Source organism: Salvelinus namaycush, chromosome 23, assembly GCF_016432855.1.
Source record: "Salvelinus namaycush isolate Seneca chromosome 23, SaNama_1.0, whole genome shotgun sequence".
In the NCBI taxonomy this organism is placed as follows: domain Eukaryota; kingdom Metazoa; phylum Chordata; class Actinopteri; order Salmoniformes; family Salmonidae; genus Salvelinus; species Salvelinus namaycush.
The window spans coordinates 22266806-22294543 of record NC_052329.1 but is presented as its reverse complement, the minus strand read 5'-3'; the positions used below and the strand labels follow the sequence as shown (position 1 = coordinate 22294543).

The window sequence follows — 27738 nt, the reverse complement described above, 5'->3', positions numbered from 1 at the left end:
TGTGTAGGTCATATTTTATTAAACCTGTTAAATAAAATGAGTACTTCTCTCATCAAAATGTTGTAATGGACATCAGTTTGACCAGTTCTGATTATCAAGGTGTTACTTAATTCCTTTTGAAAACAAAGTACATTTTTGATTATTAGACAATACAAAAGTCACAGGAACCATAAAAAAATCCGAGGAGCGAGCCTCGTGGGAACATGGTGACCCTTGTGGCCTGTTAAACAACTGGATGAGCCAAGGTTGACGTTTCTCTCCAAAAGACTATATTGTGTTGAGGTCATGGATGGTAATGCACATCATAAAAGTGCAGAGGAGCACAGACACCCTTGAGAGCAGAGTAGACTGTCTTGAAGATTGACTAAGAACAGGAGTGAAAACTTTGGCAACAGGTGTTATGGTGGAAGAGATAAGCATCCCATTCAGGATAACAAGGTACATACACTGGCTTTTTCTTGCCATTATTTTTCTTATACTGCCAATTTGTGATTACATATAAGGCATAGTTATTACAATACAAAAGTCAATTGGGTCTTGACTTGGATTCTTTGTTCCTATGCCAGTCGATGTAATGGACAAATTAGAGTCCAAACACATTGCTTGCTTAATGTCTGAGTGGGTTTCATCATGATACATTACATAAAAACAACCTTTCTTTAATTAGGCCTACAAACGGATTATTTCTAATCGGCAACCATGGTTCAGAATTATTCAAAAGAAATGTTAACAACGCTAATATTAAACCATTAAATTGTAAAATAATCTTAAAATGTGATCGAGAATAGCTTGATAAATGGCACTCCTTATTGTGCAGTAGGATCTGACCATGTGACCTTGGCACACAGCAGTTACAGGTTGAAGAATCACATCGTGACTCTGCCATCCCTCTTGTCAAGTCTTCAGCTTGTCTGCATTAAGTAGATGCATTAACACTTGTAAAATCAAATGGTCTTGTGTTGGTTTATTTTTTACAATTTAGAAACAATGTACGGTGAGATAAAGCATTACTTCTTTAGAAAGACAAGGAAAACAGACTTTTTCTCATCTAGAAATACAGCATAGTTATTCAGTGCATCTGATACATGGTGTGATCTAATGTCAGGGAGATAATGACAGGTGTGGGTGTGTGAAATGTGAATCAGTCTTTTTGGTGTTGGTTGATAGGTATGCATCTATTTGGAAAGTACCAACACTACATCAGAGCCATGCTCCACCTTCCTGAGCAGTTCCTTTTGAAAATAATATTGACCGAGTCAAGGATAAGAATCTTATTCATAATATAGGATCTATAGATAAATGATAAAAGTCATAATCAAGTGTTTAGTTGCCCCATACGGTAGACCTATCCTCGAATGAGTGATACAAAACTTCATCTTTATTTTGGTCGTTGACTATAGCAGAGCTGACGGGCAAAGTCCTCTCAGTTTGAGGCTCATATAAGTAGTCTTTAAGTAGTCCTCTCTCTCCGTAGTAAAAACACGTTTTGAGGACCTCACCACTTGCCTCATCAGCGGGTCTAGCCTCGATCCCACACGGGGAGGAGCGGAGAGAGGCTCAGGATACAGGCAACACGCTTTAGGAATAGGACACCTTCAGCAAAAGTCAACAGCAGAGTCTATAGCTAGCTGAGGCAGTTTGTTATACGTTAGCCCCTAAGCTAGCAGCCTGATGGCCCCATTCTCTGAACCCAGCAGCAGGAGCCTCTTGGTGGGTAGCACAGCAAGGCTGGTGAGGGTTCCACGAAGGTTCTCCAAGCTGAGCTTGGTGCTGCTGGCTGGGCTGGCAGAGATGTTCATCATGGAGTACACCCTTATCTTGTTGGCCACGGTGCCCGCCATGAACTCTGCCCCGTACAGGTCGAAGGCATGGACCGGGTTGGAGGGTCACTTGTACTGGTGGAGGGGCTTGTGCTCCAGGTCTTTCCACACAGTCAGAGTGTGGTCAGTGTACAAACTGATGACCAGGTTTCCCTCAGCAGCCCGCAAAACACACAGGAGACCACAGTCAGAGAGCATCATGTGTGTGTACACTCACAAACACCCACACCAACCCACGCTCACACCCACACACCCATGCGCTCACCCTGACATAACTGGATTAAAAAGAGCACTTGTATATTCTTTGCCAGGACATTACACATTTTTTATTTTTTATTTAATTTAACCTATTTAACTAGGCAAGTCAGTTTAGAACAAATTCTTATTTATAATGATGGCCTACCAACAGGCAAAAGGCCTCCTGCGGAGACGTGGGCTGGGATTAAAAATAATAAATAAATATAATATAAATATAGGACAAAACACACATCACGACATGAGAGAAAACACAACACTACATAAAGAGAGACCTAAGACAAAAACATAGCAAGGCAGCAACATATGACAAGACAGCATGGTAGCAACACAACAACATGGAAGAAACACAACATGGTAGTAGTACAAAACATGGTACAAACCGCACAAAGGGCAAGAAGGTAGAGACAATAATACATCACACAAAGCAGCCACAACTGTCAGTAAGTGTCCATGATTGAGTCTTTGAATACAGAGATAACCAGTTTACAGAGGAGTATCCAGTGCAGTGATGTGTCCTATAAGGAGCATTGGTGGCAAATCTGATGGCCGAATGGTAAAGAACATCTAGTCGCTCGAGAGCACCCTTACCTGCCAATCTATAAATTATGTCTCCGTCATCTAGCATGGGTAGGATGGTCATCTGAATCAGGGTTAGTTCGGCAATTGGGGTGAAAGAGGTGCGATTACGATAGAAGAAACCAAGCCTAGATTTAACTTTAGCCTGATGCTTTGATATGTGCTGAGAGAAGGACAGTGTACCGTCTAGCCATACTCCCAAGTACTTGTATGAGGTGACTACCTCAAGCTCCAAACCCTCAGAGGTAGTAATCACACCTGTGGGGAGAGGGTCATTCTTCTTACCAAACCACATTACCTTTGTTTTGGAGGTGTTCAGAAACAAGGTTATGGGCAGAGAAAGCTTGTTGGACACTAAGAAAGCTTTGTTGTAGAGCATTTAACACAACATCCAGGGAGGGGCCAGCTGAGTATAAGACTGTATCATCTGCATATAAATGGATGAGAGAGCTTCCTACTGCCTGAGCTACATTCTTGATGTAAATTGAGAAGAGCGTAGGCCAAGGATCGAACATTGGGGTACACCTCTGGTGACAGGCAGTGGCTGAGACAGCAGATTTTATGACTTTATACACTGCACTCTTTGAGAGAGGTAGTTAGCAAACCAGGCCAAAGACCCCTCAGGAGAGACCAATAATCCTTAGCTGACCCACAAGAATGGAATGGTCTACCGTATCAAAAGCTTTGGCCAAGTCAATAAAAATAGCAGCACAACATTGCTTAGAATCAAGGGCAATGGTGACATCATTGAGAACCTTTAAGGTTGCAGTGACACATCCATAACCCGAGCGGAAACTAGATTGCATACCTGAGAGAATACTAGACATCAAGAAAGCCAGTCAGTTGATTATTTACAAGTTTTTCCAACACTTGTGATGAACAGGGCAAAATAGAAATAGGCCTTTAACTGTAAGGATCAGCTTTATCTCCCCCTTTAAATAAAGGACAAACCGTGGCTGCCTTCCAAGCAATGGGAACCTCCCCAGAAAGGAGAGACAGATTAAAAAAGTTGGCGATAGGCTTGACGATGATAGGGGATACAATCTTCAGTGGCGCACCTCAAACATAGGAGAACTGACAGAGTAATCCATAAATATTACAGCAATGAGGAGTCTAGGTCATTTCTGGATGGACCAGTGAGACTCAGTATAGCCTTTATAATGAGTAACTCCTGTCCATATTTACCTGAACTTGAGCCTCTAAAGCCAGAGACACAATCCTTGACCCCACCAATCAGGGTTAAGTCAAGTTTGCTCAGCTTTAGTGCTTTGTTGACTACTTCTGAACAAACCCTCTGGGTACAACTGTCACTTGACTCACGTTAAAATTTCACCACCACCACCACCAATATGGAATAGCAGAATAAAACAGTAAGCTGCAACTCTGCCTGGTGTTTATCAGCTGACTGACTGCTGAACATTTTAGAGCCCTACATACTCCCCTGAGAGGAACATGTGAAGGACTGACTGGCCAGAGATAGTGGCTGCGTCTGAAATGGCATCCTATTCCCTGTATAGTGCACTACTTCTGACCAGGGCCCAAAGGGAGAGAATAGAGTGGCATTTGGGATGCAGCCAGCATGTCTAGCAGCAGAAACATGTTGATGGGAAAAGGCCCATTATGTAACAAAGCTCTACAGGCCAAATAACTGACTGTGTGAGAGAGTGGGAGCAGTCAATGCTAGGAGACAAGGTTCACTGTATATCCCTCAACATCCATTGTTTATGCCGCTGGTGAAATCCAATAGCTAACCACAGTAAAAAAAGATCACTATCCAACGGGAACATGAATCCGTATTGATTTGAAACCACTGCTCTAGCAATAGTCAGTGTGAAATTACCAAAAACATGCACGTGCAGACACTGAACACACACCTACCCAACCCCCCAGCCCCCATCCCCCCCACACACACACACACAAACACCTCTTAATCTGCAGGATGTCTCCCTCGTGAGCGGGCCAGCCTCTCAGCACCAGGCCTGTGCGTGCGTCTAGCAGCACGATGAAGCCAGAGGAGAAGCCTGTAGCCACGGTGCGCCCTCCAGGGCTCAAGGCCAGGTAGCGGATCAGACCGGCACTCACGTTGTGGTACGCCAGCCGTTAGCTCTGCTGCGGAGGATAAGTTCATTAGAGTTGCCAGCCTCAGAAATCAGCAATTAACTGCAGCAATTATAAATTCAATCAGCAATTAATGAGTAGGTGTGTCCAAACGTTTGACTGGCACTGTATATAAATTATATTTATGTTCTATATTTAAGGGAAGAGCATTGACTCTGGCATGTCAGGCAGGCCAAGAATAGGAAGATTAGAAGCAATAGGAAAAAGCTATTCTATTCCATTACACTGATAAATAACATGGGATAATAAATTAGAAAAGCATGGTACCGCCCCAAATGGCACCCTATCCCTTACATAGTGCACTACTTTTGACCAGACCACTAGATTAGCATAAAAAGGTTGGAGACTAAATAGGGGAGTGAGCAGGGTAGTTTTTCTCTGGGTTTGGTAGGTACCTGCAGGCCTGGGTCGATGAAACGGAGGAGAGTCTGCACTGCCAAACACTACACTACAGTGAGGAGCAGGCATGGTGGTCACTGCTGTGATGGGGATCTTCCCATCCAGGGCCTCATAGGAGCAGATCTGTTCACCTGGACACACACAGGAAGAGGAGAGCTTTATTTCCCAATATATTATGTATGTTCGGAAGCTTTCACATTTTATTTACCTAATTTCTTATTCTAATTAAATATGTAGTGGAATTAAAATAAAATCACTCAGTTAAATGAAAAACATTCTGTGTACTCCAACAAAACAGAAGCAGAGAATCAACTCAACACGTCTCCTCCCCACTGACCTGTGAACTGGTCCCAGAGGTGCACGGTGCCGTTACAGCTGACCACCTCCTGGAGCGCCTGCAGTTGGCCAACATAGAACACAGACTTCTTATGATCCGTGTAGGTCAGCCTTGGCTCCACCTCCCGCGTGACGTCGCCGTGGTTATAGAGGCGCCACAGCTTCACTGTTTTGTCCGTGCTACCAGACAGGAAGTAGTCCTCCCCAGCAAGCGGAGCCAAACACTTAGCCATGCCCGAATGGTCCAGGAAGCTATGCTGGCGGATCTAGTGGATGTCGAAGTGGGGATCCTGCTGTTTGAGACCGATCTCATACTGCCAGCAGGCCAGCCAGTTGCCCTGCAGGGAGCGGCCACTGCGATGGAGCTCCTGTTTCAGAGCGCTGTCCTCTGGGGTAGGACTCACCACCCAGGAGGAGGGGCCTAGGGATGGAGTGGTGAAGGTGGAGGCAGACGTGATGACAGGCTGAGTATGACTAGGCCGGGGGTGGCCCCAGTTGTCTAATGAGCCCAGGTTGGGGCTCCCACCCCCCGGCTCAGAGTCCCAGGCCACCTGGATGCGGTTGCCCACCAGATGGCTGCCAAAGGTACATGACTCTGGGAGAGTGTCTGAGCCCAGGGGCGTGGAGGAGCTGTAGGGGGCAGGGAAGGGGCTGCGACCCACATGGCGTCCCAAACCAGGGGAGGGGACAATGGAGCAGGTGGTGGGGGGCATCTCCTTGGACCCTGCTGGTGGGGTGGCATCAGGACTGCCAGGACTCACCCTGGAGTGGTAGGACTGGGCCAACCTCCAGACCAGCTCATGGTTGGAAACCAGCTTATGGATCGCTACATCACCTGGGAGGGCCAAAGGACACAATGCTTTGACAACCATCAAGGACATACAGTTGAAGTCAGTAGTTTACATACACCTTAGCCAAATACATTTAAACTCAGTTTTTCACAATTCCTGACATTTAATCCTAGTAAAAATTCCCTGTCTTAGGTCAGTTAGGATCACCACTTTATTTTAAGAATGTGAAATGTCAGAATAATAGTAGAGAGAGAATTATTTATTCCAGCTTTTATTTCTTTCATCACATTCCCAGTGGGTCAGAAGATTACATGCACTGAATTAGTATTTGGTAGCATTGCCTTTAAATTGTTTCACTTGGGTCAAACGTTTTGGGTAGCCTTCCACAAGCTTCCCACAATAGGTTGGGTGAATTTTGTCCCATTCCTCCTAACAGAGCTGATGTAACTGAGTAAGGTTTGTAGGCCTCCTTGCTCGCACACGCTTTTTCAGTTCTGCCCACACAATTTTCTATAGGATTGAGGTCAGGGCGTTGTGATGGCCACTCCAATACCTTGACTTTGTTGTCCTTAAGCCAATTTGCCACAATTTAGGAAGTATGCTTGGGGCCATTGTCGTTTTGGAAGACCCATTTGCGACCAAGCTTTAACTTCCTAACTGATATCTTGAGATGATGCTTCAATATAACCACATAATTTTCCTGCCTCATGATGACATCTATTTTGTGAAGTGCACCAGTCCCTCCTGCAGCAAAGCACCCCCACAACATGCTGCTGCCACCCCCGCGCTTCACGGTTGGGATGGTGTTCTTCGGCTTGCAAGTCTCCCCCTTTTTCCTCCAAACATAACGATGGTCATTATGACCAAACAGTTCTATTTTTGTTTCATCAGACCAGAGGACATTTCTCCAAAGAGTACGATCTTTGTCCCCATGTGCAGTTGCAAACCGTAGTCTGGCTTTTTTGTGACGGTTTTGGAGCAGTGGCTTCTTCCTTGCTGAGCGGCCTTTCAGGTTATGTCGACATAGGACTCGTTTTACTGTGGATATATATACATTTGTACCTGTTTCCTCCAGCATCTTCACAAGGTCCTTTGCTGTTGTTCTGGGATTGATTTGCACTTTTCACACCAAAGTACATTCATCTCTAGGAGACAGAACATGTCCCATGGTCCCATGGTGTTTATACTTGCGTACTATTGTTTGTACACGTGAACGTGGTAACTTCAGGCGTTTGGAAATTGCTCCCAAGGATGAACCAGACTTGTGGAGGTCTACCATTTTGGAGGTCTCTGCTGATTTCTTTTGATTTTCCCATGATGTCAAGCAAAGAGGCACTGAGTTTGAAGGTAGGCCTTGATATTCATTCACAGGTACACCTCCAATTGACTGAAATTATGTCAATTAGCCTATCAGAAGCTTCTAAAGCCATGACATTTTCTGGAATTTTCCAAGCTGTTTAAAAAGGCACAGTCTACTTAGTGTATGTAAACGTCTGACCCACTGGAATTGTGATGTAGTGAATTATAAGTGAAATAATCTAGTCTTTACACAATTGTTGGAAAAATGTATTGTGTTATGCACAAAGTAGATGAACTAACCGACTTGCCAAAACAATAGTTTGTTAACAAGAAATTTGTGGAGTGGTTGAAAAACAAGTTAATGACTGCAACCTAAGTGTATGTAAATGTCCGACTTCAACGGTGTAAGGAACATATATAATTCAGATTTTAAGCTGGATTGTATGCATTTATGAAATTGTTTGTGTGTGTGCGCGCGTGTGTCTCACCTACGAAGACAGTAGAAGGGGATGTGGGAGGTGTATGCCATCTCAGGGTTAAACACGGCCTGCAGCTCCTCCAGAACCCCCAGCTCACACGTCACCTCCGACCCCTCCGGCGTACACACATCCAGCAGGATGCATTCTCCCACCTCCCTGCAGGGGGAGCTCTCCATCTGCGCCACACAGAGGACAGCTCAATGGAATTAAATAATTTAAAAAAGTCTCACAACTTAACATACGTTAGGAGACTGAGCTCATATCAAAACTGACATATTTGAATTTCCTAGCTTTTAACCAGCCTAACTTCACTTAAAACGTTTTTGTGTTTAATATATAGTGTCAGAATGCCTACCTTCCAGTAAGGCCAGTGTTTCCCTGTCCCTGTAGGCACTGCAGCAGGGAGAAGACAGTGAAGAAGCGTTTCAGGGTTTCTACCATGTGTTGCTGCACCATCTCCCTGCCGATGCGCAGACAGATGAGTCTTCAGACACACAGCCGAACGTGTCTGCACTCCACTGGGGAACCTGAGGACAGAGTGGTAGATTCAATAGAACACTGTTTAACATTATACCCAAATCAAATCAAATCAAATTTTATTTGTCACATACACATGGTTAGCAGATGTTAATGCGAGTGTAGCGAAATGCTTGTGCTTCTAGTTCTGACAATGCAGTAATAACCAACGAGTAATCTAACCTAACAATTCCACAACTACTACCTTATACACACAAGTGTAAAGGGATAAAGAATATGTACATAAAGATATATGAATGAGTGATGGTACAGAACGGCATAGGCAAGATGCAGTAGATGGTATCGAGTACAGTATATACATATGAGATGAGTAATGTAGGGTATGTAAACATAAAAGTGCATAGTTTAAAGTGGCTAGTGATACATGTATTACATAAAGATGGCAAGATGCAGTAGATGATATAGAGTACAGTATATACATATACATTATATTAAGTGGCATTGTTTAAAGTGGCTAGTGATACATTTTTGATCAATTTCCATCAATTTCCATTATTAAAGTGAGCTGGAGTTGAGTCAGTATGTTGGCAGCAGCCACTCGATGTTAGTGGTGGCTGTTTAACAGTCTGATGGCCTTGAGATAGAAGCTGTTTTCCGTCTCTCGGTCCCTGCTTTGATGCACCTGTACTGACCTCGCCTTCTGGATGATAGCGGGGTGAACAGGCAGTGGCTCGGCTGGTTGTTGTCCTTGATGATCTTTATGGCCTTCCTGTGACATCGGGTGGTGTAGGTGTCCTGGAGGGCAGGTAGTTTGCCCCCAGTGATGCGTTGTGCAGACCTCACTACCCTCTGGAGAGCCTTACGGTTGTGGGCGTAGCAGTTGCCGTACCAGGCGGTGATACAGCCCGACAGGATGCTCTCGATTGTGCATCTGTAGAAGTTTGTGAGTGCTTTTGGTGACAAGCCGAATTTCTTCAGCCTCCTGAGGTTGTAGAGGCGCCTTCTTCACAACGCTGTCTGTGTGGGTGGACCAATTCAGTTTGTCCGTGATGTGTACGCCGAGGAACTTAAAACGTACTACCCTCTCCACTACTGTCCCGTCGATGTGGATAGGGGGCTGCTCCCGCTGCTGTTTCCTGAAGTCCACAATCATCTCCTTTGTTTTGTTGACGTTGAGTGTGAGGTTATTTTCCTGACACCACACTCCGAGGGCCCTCACCTCCTCCCTGTAGGCCGTCTCGTCATTGTTGGTAATCAAGCCTACCACTGTAGTGTCGTCCGCAAACTTGATGATTGAGTTGGAGGCGTGCATGGCCACGCAGTCGTGGGTGAACAGGGAGTACAGGAGAAGGCTCAGAACGCACCCTTGTGGGGCCCCAGTGTTGAGGATCAGCAGGGTGGAGATGTTGTTACCTACCCTCACCACCTGGGGGAGGCCCGTCAGGAAGTCCAGGACCCAGTTGCACAGGGCGGGGTCGAGACCCAGGGTCTCGAGTTTGGAGGGTACTATGGTGTTAAATGCTAAGCTGTAATCGATGAACAGCATGCTTACATAGGTATTCCTCTTGTCCAGATGGGTTAGGGCAGTGTGCAGTGTGACGGCAATTGCGTCGTCTGTGGACCTATTGGGGCGGTAAGCAAATTGGAGTGGGTCTAGGGTGTCAGGTAGGATGGAGGTGATATGGTCCTTGACTAGTCTCTCAAAGCACTTCATGATGACGGAAGTGAGTGCTAGGAACAATGGTGGCCCTCTTGAAGCATGTGGGAACAGCAGACTGGGATAAGGATTGATTGAATATGTCTGTAAACACACCAGCCAGCTGGTCTGCGCATGCTCTGAGGACGCGGCCGGGGATGCCGTCTGGGCCTGCAGCCTTGCGAGGGTTAACACGTTTAAATGTTTTACTCACGTTGGCTACAGTGAAGGAGAACCCGCAGGTTTTGGTAGCGGGCCGTGTCAGTGACACTGTATTGTCCTCAAAGCGAGCAAAAAAGTTGTTTAGTATGTCTGGGAGCAAGACATCGTGGTACGCGACGGGGCTGGTTTTTCTTTTGTAGTCCGTGATTGACTGTAGACCCTGCCACATACCTCTCGTGTCTGAGCCGTTGAATTGCGACTCCACTTTGTCTCTATACTGACGCTTAGCTAGTTTGACTGCCTTGCGGGGGGGAATAGCTACACTGTTTGTATTCGGTCATGTTTCCGGTCACCTTGCCCTGACTAAAAGCAGTGGTTCGCGCTTTCAGTTTTGCGCGAATGCTGCCATCAATCCACGGTTTCTGGTTGGGGAATGTTTTAATAGAATGTGGGTACAACATCACCGATGCACTTGCTAATAAACTCGCTCACCGAATCAGCGTATTCGTCAATGTTGTTGTTCGCCTCAATGCGTAACATATCCCAGTCCACGTGATCGAAGCAATCTTGAAGCGTGGAATCCGATTGGTCGGACCAGCGTTGAACAGACCTGAGCGCGGGTGCTTCCTGTTTTAGTTTCTGTCTATATGCTGGGAGCAACAAAGTGGAGTCGTGGTCAGCTTTTCCAAAGGGAGGGCGGGGGAGGGCCTTATATGCGTCGCGGAAATTAGAATAACAATGGTCTAGAGTTTTGCCAGCCCTGGTAGCACAATCGATATGCTGATAGAATTTGGGGAGCCTTGTTTTCAGATTAGCCTTGTTAAAATCCCCAGCTACAATAAATGCATCCTCAGGATAAGTGGTTTCAGGTTTATATAGAGTGGGCTGAGGTTCTTTCAGGGCCGTCAATGTGTCTGCTTGGAGGGGAATAGACACGACTGTGATTATGATCGAAGAGAATTCTCTTGGTAGATAATGTGGTCGGCATTTGATTGTGAGGAATTCTAAGTCAGGTGAAAAAAAGGACTTGAGTTCCTGTATGTTGTTATGATCACACCACGTCTCGTTAATCATAAGGCATACACCCCCGCCCTTCTTCTTACCAGAGAGATGCTTGTTTCTGTCGGCGCGATGCGTGAAGAAACCAGGTGGCTGTACCGACTCAGATAGCGTGTCTCGAGTGAGCCATGTTTCCGTGAAACAAAGAACGTTAGTCTCTGATGTCTCTCTGGAATGCTACCCTTGCTCGGATTTCGTCTACCTTGTTGTCAAGAGACTGGACATTGGCGAGTAGTATGCTCGGGAGCGGTGCGCGATGTGCCCGTCTACGGAGCCTGACCAGAAGACCGCTCCGTCTGCCCCTTCTACGGCGCCGTTGTTTTGGGTCGCCGGCTGGGATCCGATCCATTGTCCTGGGTGGTAGACCAAACAGAGGATCCGCTTCAGGAAAGTCGTATTCCTGGTCGTAATGTTGGTGAGTTGACGTTGCTCTTATATCCAATAGTTCCTCCCGACTGTATGTAATAAAACCTAAGATTTTCTGGTGTAACATTGTAAGAAATAACACAAAAAACGAAATACTGCATAGTTTCCTAGAAACGCGAAGCGAGGCGGCCATCTTTGTTGGCGCCACTATTTCTAATGTGTCCATAATATTTGTGATTTCCTTAAGGGCATGGTGATGATAGTTTGTAGAGTGATTTAATTTATGGTCCATTGAGGTACTTAATACTGTGTTATAGTCTGCCATCATAATGATTTGATCGCTTGTTGCTTGTAAATTCAATAAATTGGTATAAATATTTTCAAAGAATTATGGATCATCCTGAATTTGATCATTTAGATTAAAGAGCCAAATCTGTTTTTCCATCCACTTGCATATTTAAAAAAGGTCCACCTTCCTTGCAAATCATTCCAGACTGTTTGCACATTCGGATCTATCATTTTTTTATTAATATCACACCTTTTGAGTTCCTTTGTCCATGACAGAAATTATTTCACCCCCCCATTCCTTTTTCCACACAACTTAATCTAAGGATGTAGAGCGAGTTTCCTGTAAACAGTATGTTATATTCCTTCTCTTTTAGCCATGTAAAGACTGATTGTCTTTTCTTATAAAAATCGGCTAAGCCGTTACAATTATAACTGGCTATACTTATTTCCCCCCTTTACCATAACTAGATACTATTCTCAGTCTACATTCACCATAAATAGTGCTCGTAAAGTTACTACCATTAGAGGTATTACGACGGTCAAAAATAGAGATTTAAAATGTCCGATTTTTTGCTCAATTTGCTCAAATGTCTGACATTTTGCTCAATTGCCCTCAGCTATGTTTAGACTGTTGCTGTTCATGTTTTGCTGTGTTCTAGTGTACTATGGAATATATTGCCTTCTTATTCTTGACACTTCTCCCAGTCATATTTAAGGTTAGAACTACCTTTCTAAGTGTTCTGATACTTCTAGCTTGGAATTGTATTTTTATGATAACATAGCTACAGTATTTCACCTTTTAATGTGTATAGTATTGCTTACTAGGTGTGTCTAATCAATTTTGTAACCACTCCCTCTTCCAATTAGGGCTAATTGGAAAAGCTGTTCAAAAGAGGACATTGTATTATTTTTTTTGTACTCCCTGATGAAGGCCATGCAGCCGAAACGCAGCGGTTTTAAAAAAACGTTGTTTCTATTGAACATGCCATACTAATAAAGTCATTTTAATTAATTGTATGAAGAGTGCCTTGGTCCTTCTTTCTTTTTGATGACCAATTTACCCCTTTTACCAAAGAGCACCTTCTATCTACCAAAATGTACTATTGTGTACCTTAGTAGCGCTTCCCTTCCTCCTCTTTTTCCTAGTCTGATGTTTAGTATTCAAGAAACAGGTTCTAGCAATATGCACAAACCAACTGGTGTTTAAAAATATACATATATATATATATTCCCTTGCCTGTTTGCCAATGCCACAGATGTTAGAAAATTGAGTCAGGATATTATGTGTGTAGTAGATTTGAGTAGGTTGATGTGTATAATATTGGATGTGATTTCGTGAGAGTGATGTCTGGATAAGACTAAAATGTGTGATAAATAAATAATTACCCAACCAATTTGCATGGTTGAGTGTAACATGAAGTGAGTGAGTATAGCCTTCATATTCAGGATGTTAATTGTAATCTATATCAACATTATAGTTGCATCAGTTACATCATAGTTACAACATCATTCTCATAGAAAAACACATCCCAGCATTTCCATAGTAACTGACGTTTCACATGATTATGAAAGAGACATTGCATTACGATAGAGACGGCTTCACTACAGTACAAATGTATCCCGTACAAGCTGGTATTATTCCCCAACGTCCCTGTTCTGATGTCTTCCCATTGCTTGTTGTAAACATAGATAAACATGTAGACAAAGACATACAAAAGATCAAGACAGACAAAAAAATTATAGAAAAGTTGGACAATAGAGGAGAGAGGGATAGAAGAGAGATGGCGTGTGTGTGCACGTCCGCATTTGTAATCGAGTGTGTTTGTGCGCGCATATCAACTTCATTTTGTTCTGATATTTTCCAGCACCCATCATTTTTTTCTGTAACCTGAAGTCCCCATAGAGTTTAGTACAGCCATGGTGTTATGGAACTGTCTTGGAAAAGCTGTCCGTCTATAAAAGAGTTAATCCACAATGAGAAAGGCACACTTACTCCTCTCCCTCTGTTGCCTCTGTACAAGACACAGCCTCTTGCAACGTTCGTTTCTCTCCAGGGGAAATTTGTAATTGAGACCGAATTTGGTCCCTTTAAGCTCCCTTCCCCTGCTTTTGATCAGCTTCTTTTATTGGTAGTGTTCAAATTTTGCGATGATAGGATGGGGATCCTTGGTCTTGAAGCTCCAAGACTGTGCACTTGATAGAAATCGACCCGGTTTAGTCTCTAGAGAAAGTTAAGGTGGACTGCATGAACTCTGATCGCTTCCTCTGGATTATTGGATGCGTCCTCAGGAATCCCAGAAAATATTAGATTTTCTTGCATGCTACGCTTTGTATGTCTAGTAGCGACCCCCTCATCACCCTGCTTTCCCTGAGTAGACAATCCATGTTCAAATAGAGGGTTTTTACTTTGGCTGTTAGTGCCTTGTTCTCTCCTTGGATCATGAGAACTTCACTCTGACTAAATCCAAGCTCCACCTCAGTGTGTTGCATGGTTGCATGGTTGCAAGTGTTGCATGGTTTCCGGCAAGAGCATTAGCCTCTACTTCAAAGGTAAGTAAATCGTCTGTGTCTTTCTTTTGTCGGGTTAGAGTTATTTTGTGAAGTAGCCGGATCTATTCACGATAGAGTATGTTGTCCCTCCATAGCATAAAGCTGTTGGCACTCAGGATCTCCTTCGTATCCAGGTTGGCACAAAACTGCAAGCAGTTGTAGAAACGTTTTTATTTGATATATTTTTTATTCTGGGCCTTCAAAGTTTCCCACGTCAGTGAGCTCCAGACAGACAGATCTGTAGGCTATTTGCACAAGGGATAAGAAGTAATCAGTTAGGCCTTTTTGATGACGTTCCCACCAGATCAGAGAATGACATTTTTTCCCCCTTTCATGCTGATTGGTTATCGAAAGGGAAAGAGTTGACTCTGTTGAGGCTCTGTTGAGGAACTATTGTCATTCTCAATGGATGTAAAAACAGACTTTGTATACTTGTTGTTCGAGGCAAAGAAAAAAATACTTTGAGAAACTGCCCAGTGATGGTGAGTTAAGACAATCAGAAATACTATCAGATCCCCAAATGGGCACATTATAAGCCTACAATTGCACGCAGGCCAGGTAACCTAGGCTTACTTCTATGCAGAATCAGGTGCCTGCCCTTCCTCAAGATTGACAGGAGCGCTCCAAACAAAGACAATGAATAAATTGACAACTCATAAATGGAATGAAATAAACCAAAACTGTAGCCTAGGTTGTGCGCTCGGCAAACAACATGTCCACTCCTACAATGACAACGGTAAGACTGGAATAATAATATATTGAATGCATGAACAGAAATTACAGTAACCAAACAAATATCATAGATTATAAATTCTGGTAATTAATGGTAAATGTACTACTTACTTACTTACTTACTTACTTACTTACTTTATTGTCCCCATGGGGAAATTTTGTTGCAGTGTCATGTACACATTTAAAGTGGCGTTAAATACAAAACAAGATTGACAATACAACTTTCAATAACAGTCACGCACCAATAAAAAAAAAAAATTATAGTAAGAAATAAGAAATTTAAAAAATAAAACATTTAAAACATTTAAAACATTTAAAACAAAGACTAGCCTGCTGGCCTTAAAGGTCAATGGGAACATTTGCCCAAGCTATTTAAGAGGGATATCACACCTGGCACAAATGATTGTCTCGTTCTATTTTTCCTGCTGAGGGGTGCCCTATACCTGCGCCCAGAGGGGAGTAATTCAAAGTCCAGGTACAGGGGGTGACTTGGGTCTAAAATGATTTTGTGAGCCTTACGGAGGGCCCTGACCTTAAAGATCTCATCCAGGCCTGTCTGTTTGACTCCAAGTACCTTACTTGCTGTGGTAATAATCCTTCTCAGCATGTTTCTCTGACTGACAGTGGCATTGCCAAACCAACAAACAATACAAAAAGTTAAAATACTCTCAATAAAGGATTTGTAAAACAGAGTCAATATAGTACAGTCTATATTAAAAGAACCCAACTTTTTTAGAAAGTACAGTCTCTGTTGGCTCTTTTTGTAGATCTGGTCTGTACATTTACTCCACTGAAGCTTACTGTCCAAAAAGACACCCAGATATTTATATTCCTCTACAATTTCTATATTCTGGCCTCTGATAGATGTTGCAGAGGTAGGTGTTGTACGCTTCCTGAAGTCTATGCACATCTCTTTGGTCTTGTTAGTATTGAGGACCAAGTGTGATTCCTCACACCACTCTACAAAGTCATCTAGGACCGGGCCATGATGTTCCTCGTCATCATGCAACAGGCTGATCAAGGCAGTGTCATCAGCGAACTTAACGAGGTGTCTGTCAGTATGGGAACTAGTACAACTATTAGTGTACAAGATGTACAGAAGTGGGGACAAAACACATCCCTGAGGAGAGCCTGTGTTGGTATTGCGTATATCCGACACATGGGGACCTATTTTGACTCGCTGTGAGCGTTGGCTCAGGAAGTCCAACAGCCACAAAACCAGCCCCCCATCTAAGGAAAAGTCCCGAATGAGTCTCTGTGCCAGAATGTAGGGCTGGATTGTGTTGAAGGCAGAAGAAAAGTCAACAAACAGAACCCTGACATGGGATTTGGCACCTTCTAGATGTCTATAGACCATGTTAAGGAGGGTAAGAATGGCATCATCAACTCCTCTGCTGGTCTGATAGGCAAACTGAAATGGGTCGAGGAGCTTCTGGGTGACACTGAGAATATGACTTTTCACAATTTTCTCAAGGCATTTCATAACTAAGGATGTCAAAGCGACAGGGCGATAGTCATTCAGCACAGAGGGATTCGATACTTTAGGAATTGGTATAATTATTGATTTTTTCCACAATACTGGAACGTGTTGCTGGTTGAGTGAGGATTGGAAAATGTCTGTAAAAACACCAGCCAGTTGTTCAGCACAGTGCTTTAACACATGCCCACTTATTTTGTCTGGGCCTGGGCTTTTGTATGTGTTACATCCCCTGAACAACTTTAGAACATCAGACTGTTGAACAACAACTCTCTCAAACATTTGTAATGATGCTTCCATTTGTTTTACCTCCGACACGAAGTTGTCTGATTCAAATCTTGAGAAGAAAACATTCAGTTCATTAGCCATGTTCTGGCCCTCATATCCCCCAAGGTCAGCACTGGTTTTTCCCCTGCCTATATGGGGGGCGCTAGCCATGGATTTAATCCCTTGCCAGGCCACCCTTGCGTTTCCTGAGGAGAGGGTCCTCTCCACCCTTTGCTTGTATGCCTCCTGGTATACATGTGTGCCATCCCTGCAGCTTCCAAATGGATTAGTCCACTGAGACAGGCATGAATCGGACATGAATGTATATATACATTTTTTGTATATATATTTGCCACTGCTCGACTAAAATCTTGTTCGACCAAAATGTGCCAGATGTCTGTGTCAGGGGAGAAGTTCCAGGTGGTATCTGTGGGAAGCTTGTGGAAGGCTACCCAAAACGTTTGACCCAAGTTAAACAATTTAAAGGCAATACACTCAATTAGTATTTTTGGTAGCATGTAAACTTCTGACCCACTGGGAATGTGATGAAAGAAATCAAATAAAAAATTCTCTATTATTCTGACATTTCACATTCTGAAGTGGTGATCATAACTGACCTAAGACAGGGGATTTTTACAAGGATTAAATGTCAGGAATTGTGAAAAACTGAGTTTAAATGTATTTGGCTAAGGTGTATGTAAACTTCTGACTTCAATTGTATGTCATTCTATAGTGCCTACGGTTGGAAATGGAAAAGTCACTGTTTTTATCCCTCAACAAGTGTATGCACTTTCTCGTCTCCCTCTATCCAACCATGCCCTGAGAAGCACCAGTTTGTGGCTCCGGTGGTGTCGGAGGTGAGCAGCCTGGAGAGTGTTGGGATGAACAGTGTGTATGAGAAGAAGCCTGTGGTAGGAGACCAGACAGCAGGACCAGTTCTGGACTGTTTCATCTACATCGCACACCTCTATGCATTTCCTGTACTCACCTACCAGTACCTGCCCTGCATTGGATACCTGGTAATACTGTCTTATTTCATTGCCCTCGCTATGGGTGCATCTCAAATGGCTCCCTATTTCCTATATAGTTGACTATTTTTTTTACCAGGGCCCGGTGCCATTTTAGTAGGGCTGACCCCATTTAGTCGTCTGGTCGATTGTTTGAGTTTTTTATTTTTACAGCGACATTGCACATTAATCAACGTTTCAGTAAAAGTGCCGGTTTTAGCCAGCCGGCTAATTTTCAACAGCAGTCCCTGGGCAGGTTATTAAAAACAATTGCAATCATTGAGCAGTGAGCACACACAGAGCAACATAGGACAAGCAAGACATAGCATGCAGACAGAGCAACATAGCACAAAAAGCAACAAGACGAAGTGTTTCCACACCTCACAAGCTACAGACAACATGGAAAGCGGCAATACACAGCTAGGGATTATGTTCACAAATTTGATTGACATGGCAGACAACATTGCCATGTTGTCTGCCATGTCGTCATGTTTTTTGTGAAAGTCTGATTGGTGGTGCAGTTATGTGTGTCTGATGACAGTATTCCAGACATGGGAAGCTCTCACAGAGAAAGCAGATTGACTAAAAGTGCTTTTCCTTTCTCATGGCAGACCTTGTGGATCTGCTGCCATATGTTTGGGTTTTCTGTTTAACACAAGTACTGAGTGGAGGGGGAGCCAGGCCATTTAGGATCTTGAATACAAGACCTGCATTGGTGTATTGCACAAGATTTTCCCAACTCAGGAGCTCATGCTTTCTGAGGATGTAACAGTGATGATGGCTATTGGGCTTCCTATCAAGCACTTGGAGGCTGTTTGTAGACAGACTGAATGGGTTTTAATGTTGTACAGCAAGCTTGGGCCCAACTAGTTAAGCAGTATGTTAAGTGGGGGAGTATCATAGATGTGAAGTACAGTTTTGCTACCTCTGTAGTCAAACAATTTCGTATAAATCGGAAATTAGCTAGGTTGAATTTGGTTATTTGAATTACCTTTTTTCACCTGCTTTTTAAGAGAGGTTGGAATCAAGTATGATGCCAAGGTACTTCAAATCAGATCACAATAAGTTGGGTGAATTTTGGCCCATTCCTGACATAGCTGGTGTAACTGAGTCAGGTTTGTAGGCCTCCTTGCTCGCACACACTTTTTCAGTTCTGCCCATTCATTTTCTATAGGATTGAGGTAAAGGCTTTGTGATGGCCACTCCAAAACCTTGACTTTGTTGTCCTTAAGCCATTTTGACACAACTTTGGAAAGATCCTTGGGGTCATTGTCCATTTGGAAGACCCATTTGCGACCAAGCTTTACAGTCCTAACTGATGTCTTGAGATGTTGCTTCAATATATCCACATAAATTTCCTTCCTCATGATGCCATCTATTTTGTGAAGTGCACCAGTCCCTCCTGCAGCAAAGCACCCCCACAACATGCTGCTGCCACCCCCGTGCTTCACGGTTGGGATGGTGTTCTTCGGCTTGCAAGCCTCCTCCTTTTTCCTCCAAACATAACAATGGTCATTATGGCCAAACAGTTCTATTTTTGTTTCATCAGATCAGAGGACATTTCTCCAAAAGTATGATCTTTGTCCCCATGTGCAGTTGCAAACCATAGTCTGGATTTTTTATGGCAGTTTTGGAGCAGTGGCTTCTTCCTTGCAGAGCGGCCTTTCAGGTTATGTCGATATAGGACTCGTTTTACTGTGGATATAGATACTTTTGTACCTGTTTCCTCCAGCATCTTCACAAGGTCCTTTGCTGTTGTTCTGGGATTGATTTGCACTTTTCGCACCAAAGTACGTTCATCTCTAAGAGACAGAACGCGTCTCCTTCCTGAGCAGTATGACGGCTGCGTGGTCCCATGGTGTTTATACTTGCGTACTATTGTTTGTACAGATGAACGTGGTACCTTCAGGCGTTTGGAAATTGCTCCCAAGACTGAACCAGGTCTTGGCTGATTTCTTTTGATTTTCCCATGATGTCAAGCAAAGAGGCACTGAGTTTGAAGGTAGACCTGAAATACATCCACAGGTACACCTCCAATTGACTCAAATGATGTCAATTAGCCTATCAAAGCTTCTAAAGCCATGACATCATTTTCTGGAATTTTCCAAGCTGTTTAAAGGCACAGTCTACTTAGTGTATGTAAACTTCTGACCCACTGGAATTGTGAAACAGACAGATTATTTCACTTATAACTCACTGTAATAATTGCTGGAAAAATTACTTGTGTCATGCACAAAGTAGATGTCCTAACCGACTTGCCAAAACTATAGTTTGTTAAAAAGAAATATGTGGAGTGGTTGAAAGACAACTTTTAATGACTCCAACCTAAGTGTATGTAAACTTCTGACTTCAACTGTATATAATCCCTGATTTAATAGGGATATCCTCATTTAATAGGATCTCTATCATAAAGCAGTAACATTTATTTTTAAGTGTAAACTGGTTGATTGTTTCATATTTCAACCAGGAAAATAGATAGTGTGGTTACTTGGTGTTTTCTGTAATATAGTATGTAACAACTGTTACAGCAAACTCTCTCAGTATTTGAAAATCCTGTCCTTTCGGTGCCAACTATCCATCAATTACTCACCAATGTAGCAGATGGTGAGCAGCCGGAGCAGATTCCTGGCCACATATCGAGACATCACTGTGGGTCCAAGCTTTGCAGACAGCAATCTAACGGTCTTGCAGACCGTGTCTGTAGGGAGAAATCAGTTATCAGTGTTATACAGTCAACACAACAATAACAACTGATATTCTCCGCACCCAAAACCAAATCTCTCACTAATCGATTTGGGTTCTGGACGAAAATGCTTTGCAATCTCTCCTAACAAAATCCCGCCACCTCTGCCAAAGCCCATTCCCAGTGGGGGGGTGAGAAATCAAACACAATGAGCATCTAAAACATGAAATATGCTGCCATGCCCGGTCATGTGGGGGTAAAGTTCAGTTCAGCATTCATTTGTCCTAGCCTGGGTAAAAAAAATATTAGAATATTTCTTTGGTAAATATTTTCTTAACAATTTTCTTAAAACTGCATTGTTGGTTTAGTAAGCATTTCATGGTAAGGTCTACTGTTGTATTCTGCGCACGTGACAAATAAAATGTGATTTGATTTTGATTTGAAGGAGGGTAATGTTAGCACAAAACAGGTCTGGATTTCAGGCTACATTTGTCCAGGGCAAAGTCCAGCACTGTAGCATTCAACTTTGTATTTTCTGGATGTGTGTATAAAGACAATTTCACTCAGTAGACTACTGTAGAGATTTCATGACGAGGCATTGTTTAAGAATAAAGGGTGCTGCTGTAACTCTGCTGGTCTGTCTGTCTGGGGCATGGGTTCAGGGGGATAGTAGAAGGAGGGATAAAGGGAGTGAAAGTACCAGCCCTGACATCTGGACTGAAATGAGATCGCTGAGAGACATGGTGGTGGAACAGACAGTGGAGCTGAGAAACATGGAGGCCAAACTGATGGAGAGTGAGAAATAGGTGGAAGAGCTGAAGACAGAGAACACAGGTAGGGTATCATTTGTCATCATAGGACCTACACTGAAAAGAGCACTACCGCAAACCAACTCCAACCAAAAGGTGCTTCTCATCCAGATGCAAATAGTGTGCATGATACATCTACTGTATGATGGAACATACAACTTTTAAAACAGATGAAGATGTTAATTAGTGACTAAATCAATTAGTGACTAAATCAATGGAGGCCTAAGAAAAAATGTGGTAAAAAATGTGGAAAATTGCATCGCGTCAGCTAGGATGGATTCTATGCCAGAATTAAGGCTATTGGCTACCTGACGGGCTCACTTTGTTGAACTTGTCATCTTCTCGAATCTGCAGGACATAAAACAAACAATAGAGGTAAGATCAATGTTGATTTTTCGACATAACGTAGTATTTTCATATTTTAGTATAGGCTTTTCAAATTAATTTGAAATTCCTGTTCTTTTTAGAAGATTTCACAAAAACTAGCATATCTCTGAAATGTCAATGGAGCACTGAGCGTATACCAAGTGTCTGATTTTCAAAGCCTTTCACATTTAATTCAGATACTGTAATGCCAATTTATCTTTTTGCGACCCGCGGAAACAACTTGTAAGATGACCACAAAACTAAAAGAAACCTGAACTGCTATGTCAACAGAGCTCGGATAGAATGTTAATGATATGTTAGAGAAAGACCCCACTCAACTATTCAGAACATGAAGAATCATATTTGTCTAGGTAAAATGTATTTTATTAACATAGGGAAGTGAAACTTCATCACCAAAGCGCATTTTCACCAACTCTGAGCAGAGTGAGACGACACCCTATATCACAAAACCTTTTTTTCCCCCACACAAACAGCAGAGATTATTTTACTGGAACTCTCATTAGAAGTTGAAAACATGAACAATGGAACATTAGCCTATTTAACATCGTTAAAGAGACCGACTTTGGGGGTGATATAGTAAGACTGCTTTTGGGGTGATGTTATTGTAAAAAGAGCTGTAGTAACAATAGGCATTCATACACCAGATATTTGCTACAAACACTGAAGGGTAGGGGACACTCCAGACTGCGACAGTAGGATTTGGGAGGTCTTCCAAGTGCACTTTTGAGCAAATAGGCCTAATTGTTTCTCAATGTTGAATGTTTTTTCCCCCTTGGTACATTAGCCTGAGAGGCCAGAATGACAACCAGTGAGAGAGCCAGCTGTGGGATCGGAAGACAGAGAATGTAGGTAAAACAGATGTGAACTTAACACAAATTTTACGCAAACAACTAACTATTGTTCAACAAATCTAGTTCAATATGTTTATTGAACAAACTTGATGTTTTGAACAATAGTTACAAATGGTTAATGTTGTGTTCTCTCCTGTGTCCGCGGCGCAGGCAGACCCAAGGTGGCATTCTACACCTCTTTATTGAACTTGGGAGCAATGCTTGTCGGACCCTTCAACAGTGAAAACCACATTGGTCTACAAAACCGTCATCAAACATTGGCAGGGCATCTTCAGTGCTTACACACCAACGTACATGTCTATAAGAGACCTACATTGTTGATCCATTTCTAGGTTAGACTACTGCAATGCTCTACTTTCTGGCTACCCGGATAAAGCACTAAATAATCTTCAGTTAGTGCTAAACACGGCTGCTAGAATCTTGACGAGAACCATTTTTTAAAATCATATTACTCCAGTGTTAACCTCTCTACACTGGCTTCCTGTTAAGGCAAGGGCTGATTTCAAGGTTCTACTGCTAACCTACAAAACATTACATTGTCTTGCTCCTACCTATCTTTCCCATTTGGTCCTGCCGTACATACCTACACGTACGCTACAGTCACAATACGCAGGCCTCCTTATTGTCCCTAGAATTTCTAAGCAAACAGCTGGAGGCAGGGCTTTCTCTTATAGAGCTCCATTTCTATGGAATGGTCTGCCTATCCATGTGAGAGACGTAGACTCGGTCTCGACCTTTAAGTCTTTATTGAAGACTCATCTCTTCAGTAGGTCCTATGATTGAGTTTAGTCTGGCCCAGGAGTGTGAAGGTGAACGGAAAGGCACTGGAGCAACGAACCGCCCTTGCTGTCTCTGCCTGGCCGGTTCCCCTCTCTCCACTGAAATTCTCTGCCTCTAACCCGATTACGGGGGCTGAGTCACTGGCTTACTGGTGCTCTTCCATGCAGTCCCTAGGAGGGGTGCGTCACTTGAGTGGGTTGAGTCACTGACGTGATCTTCCTGTCTGGGTTGGCTTCCTGTCTTGGGTCATGCCGTGGCTGAGATCTTTGTGTGCTATACTCGGCCTTGTCTCAGGATGGTAAGTTGGTAGTTGAAGATATCCCTCTAGTGGTGTGGGGGCTGTGCTTAGTCAAAGTGGGTGGGGTAATATCCTGCCTGTTTGGCTCTGTCCGGGGGTATCGTCGGGTGGGGCCATGGTGTCTCCCGACCCCTCCTGTCTCAGCCTCCAGTATTTATGCTGCAGTAGTTGGTGTGTCAGGGGCTAGGGTCAAGCTGTTATATCTGGAGTATTGAACCCTGACCTGTTCACCGGACGTGCTACCTGTCCCAGACCTGCTGTTTTTAACTCTCTAGAGACAGCAGGAGCGTTAGAGATACTCTGAATGTGATCGGCTACGAAAAGCCAACTGACATTTACTCCTGAGTTGCTGACCTGTTGCACCCTCGACAACCACTGTGATTATTCTTATTTGACCCTGTTGGTCATCTATGAACATTTGAACATCTTGGCCATGTTCTGTTATAATCTCCACCCGGCACAGCCAGAAGAGAACTGGCCACCCCTCATAGCCTGGTTCCTCTCTAGGTTTCTTCCTAGGTTCTGGCCTTTCTAGGGAGTTTTCCCTAGCCACCGTGCTTCTACACCTGCATTGCTTGCTGTTTGGGGTTTTAGGCTGGGTTTCTGTACAGAACTTTGAGATATCAGCTGATGTAAGAAGGGCTATATAAATAAATTTGAAATAAATTTGATTCCTCCCCATTTTCCCCTCTGAAACAGGTATCTTCACAGCACCAGTGAAAGGAGTATACTACTTCAGATTCACCATCATGGACCGCCGGGGCTCTGCTTTGCTGGGTGTGAACTTGTATAAAGGTGAAAAAACTCCACAGCGGCAACAACGAACCCATATCTCCACAGAGTTATAGCTTAGTCGGTTCAAACATAGGTTAATTGTCACGTTCTGACCTTAGTTCCTTTGTTATGTCTTTTGTTTTAGTATGGTCCCGCCTGAGCTGCCCATCTGCCCAGCGCCGTCTGAGCTGCCCGTCTGCCCAGCGCCGTCTGAGCTGCCCGTCTGTCCAGCGTCATCTGAGCCGCCCGTCTGTCCAGCGCCATCTGAGCCGCCCGTCTGTCCTGAGCCGTCAGAGCCGCCCGTCTGTCCTAAGCCGCTAGAGCCGTCCGTCAGTCAGGAGCTGCCAGAGCCGTCCATCAGTCAGGAGCCGCTAGAGCCGTCCGTCAGTCAGGAGCCGCCAGAGCCGTCCGCCAGTCAGGAGCTGCCAGAGCCACCCACCAGTCAGGAGCTGCCAGAGACGCCCGCCAGTCAGGAGCTGCCAGAGCCGCCCGCCAGTCAGGAGCTGCCAGAGCCGCCCGCCAGTCAGGAGCTGCCAGAGCCGCTCGCCAGTCAGGAGCTGCCAGAGCCGCCCGCCAGTCAGGAGCTGCCAGAGCCGCCCGCCAGTCAGGAGCTGCCAGAGCCGCCCGCCAGTCAGGAGCTGCCAGAGCCGCCCGCCAGTCAGGAGCTGCCAGAGCCGCTCTTCAGTCCGGAGCTGCCCTTCAGTCCGGAGCTGCCATTCAGTCATGATCTACCCCTCAGTCATGAGCTACCCTTCAGTCATGAGCTGCCCTTCAGTCATGAGCTGCCCTTCAGTCATGAGCTGCCCTTCAGTCATGAGCTGCCCTTCAGTCATGAGCTGCCCTTCAGTCCGGAGCTGCCCCTCAGTCCTGAGCTACCCCTCAGTCCTGAGCTGCCTTTCAGTCCTGAGCTACCCTTCAGTCCTGAGCTAACCTTCAGTCCGGAGTTGCCCTCAGTCCGGAGCTGCCCCTCAGTCCTGAGCTGCCCCTCAGTCCTGAGCTACCTCTCAGTCCTGAGCTACCTCTCAGTCCTGAGCTACCCCTCAGTCCTGAGCTGCCCCTCAGTCCGGAGGAGTTTTTTCAGTCCAGAAGCGTCCTTCAGTCCAGAGGCGTCCTTCAGTCCAGAGGTGTCCCTCAGTCCAGTGGGGTCCTTTATTAGGGTTCCCAGGCCAAGGTCGGCGGCGAGGGTCGCCGTTCCTAGGAGGCCACGGAAGCGGGTATTGACTATGGTGGAGTGGGGTCCACGTTCAGCGCCAGAGCCGCCACCGCGGACTGATGCCCACCCAGACCCTCCCCTATAGGTTCAGGTTTTGCGGCCGGAGTCCGCACCTTGGGGGGGGGGGGGGGGGATACTGTCACGTTCTGACCTTAGTTCCTTTGTTTTGTCTTTTGTTTTAGTATGGTCAGGGCGTGAGTTGGGTGGGTTATCTATGTTAGTTTTTCTATGATTTTCTATTGCTGTGTTTGGCCTGATATGGTTCTCAATCAGAGGCAGGTGTTAGTCATTGTCTCTGATTGGGAACCATATTTAGGTAGCCTGTTTTCTGTTGTGTTTTGTGGGTGCTTGTTTTCAGTCTTTGTGTGTCTGCACCAGATAGAACTGTTTCGATTTTCACTTTGTTGTTTTTGTATTTTGAGTTGTTCACTTCCATTAAATAAGATGAACAATTACCACGCTGCGCATTGGTCCTCCGATCCTTCAAACTTCTCCTCCTCAGACGAGGAGGAAGACGACAGCCGCTACAGAACCACCCACCACAATAGGACCAAGCAGCGTGGTAACGGGCAGCAGCAGCAGTGGCCGAAAACACAAGACTCCTGGACTTGGGAGGAAATACTGGACGGCAAGGGACCATGGGAACAGGCTGGTGAGTATCGCCGCCCCAAAGCTGAGCTGGAGCTGAGCTGAGCTGAGCTGACCTCTCCTCCTCAGACGAGGAGGAAGACGACAGCCGTTACATTAATGATCCAATTAGTTTTCTTTAGGTACACACAGACATTCCTTTCTCCCCCTGTACATGCTATATAACCTCTAATCCTAATGGTTAAGTTTCTGGGTAGAATTATTTAATCATTTATCTTAAACCTTGATAAAATATCTTAACAAAGGCCTGCAGGCCCAGTCTGACAATCAGCTGCAGAACCAAGCAGTCTGTGTAGAGGTAGAAGCAACCTCTGAGGCACCGCAAGATCTAATACACACTGATCAGGGGCTTCAGAAGATACTTGGCCGTGTTTCTGTGCCCGAGTACCTTAGAGATGGGCTCAAACAGGTACCAGGCAGCATACACAGCAGTGGACTCCTCTAGCATGAGCGCCAGCACAAAGGGCAGGAGGATCTCCAGCCCCTCAGCTGTGATGACTCCCTATAACAGTGTCTCCAGCTGCTGTCATAGGTGGAAGACCACATCACAACTTAGAAGGCTGCAGGTGGTCTCCATCATGAAATGGTAGGAGTAGATGAAATGGTGGAGGGCAGGGAAATAGGTGGAGAAAGGCAATGGGGAGAGGATGGGGCTCAGTAACTGACAGGGGTTTGGGGGCGGGAGACCCTCATAAATGGGGTCGTATTTAAAAAGAAGAGGTTGAGGACAACATGGTTTCTCTACATTGGCTTTGGAGGAGTGCTGCCATAGATTTAGCAGTGTTTCAAGAGCGTGATGCAGTGGCAGGGGCACGTCACGCAGGCTGGCTGAACATAGCTTTATCACAGCCTGGAAGCGCTCACTCAGGGGGGTGTCTGGTTTCACACCCTGCAGTTTAGACGAGTAGAATATCTCTGCTATGAGGACGCCCAGAGCCTGCATGTCCCTCTGGTAGAGTTCTGCTAGACAGGGGAGACACTGTGGAGCTCCTGTCCTCTCCTTCCTGGAGTCAGATTGGTGCCAGATTTCTGCATGGAGGCTCTTCACCAGGAAGTTGTTCAGTTTCTCCAGCTCTTCCAGAGGTTGAAGGGGACTGAAGCCCTCAGGCAGGGTGATCCGTCCAGCCAGGACCAGCCA

General features: G+C 44.6%; 1 long non-coding RNA gene and 1 pseudogene across 1 annotated transcript; one reads left to right on the top strand and one right to left on the bottom strand.

Annotated features, from left to right (window-relative positions):
• Positions 1–35: 35 nt before the first annotated feature.
• LOC120018535 lies at positions 36–27738 on the bottom strand (annotated as a pseudogene).
• Positions 21418–24922, top strand: LOC120018186. Its single transcript, XR_005472191.1, has 4 exons — positions 21418–21674; positions 22821–22881; positions 24665–24760; positions 24885–24922. It is a non-coding gene; the product is annotated as an uncharacterized LOC120018186 (long non-coding RNA).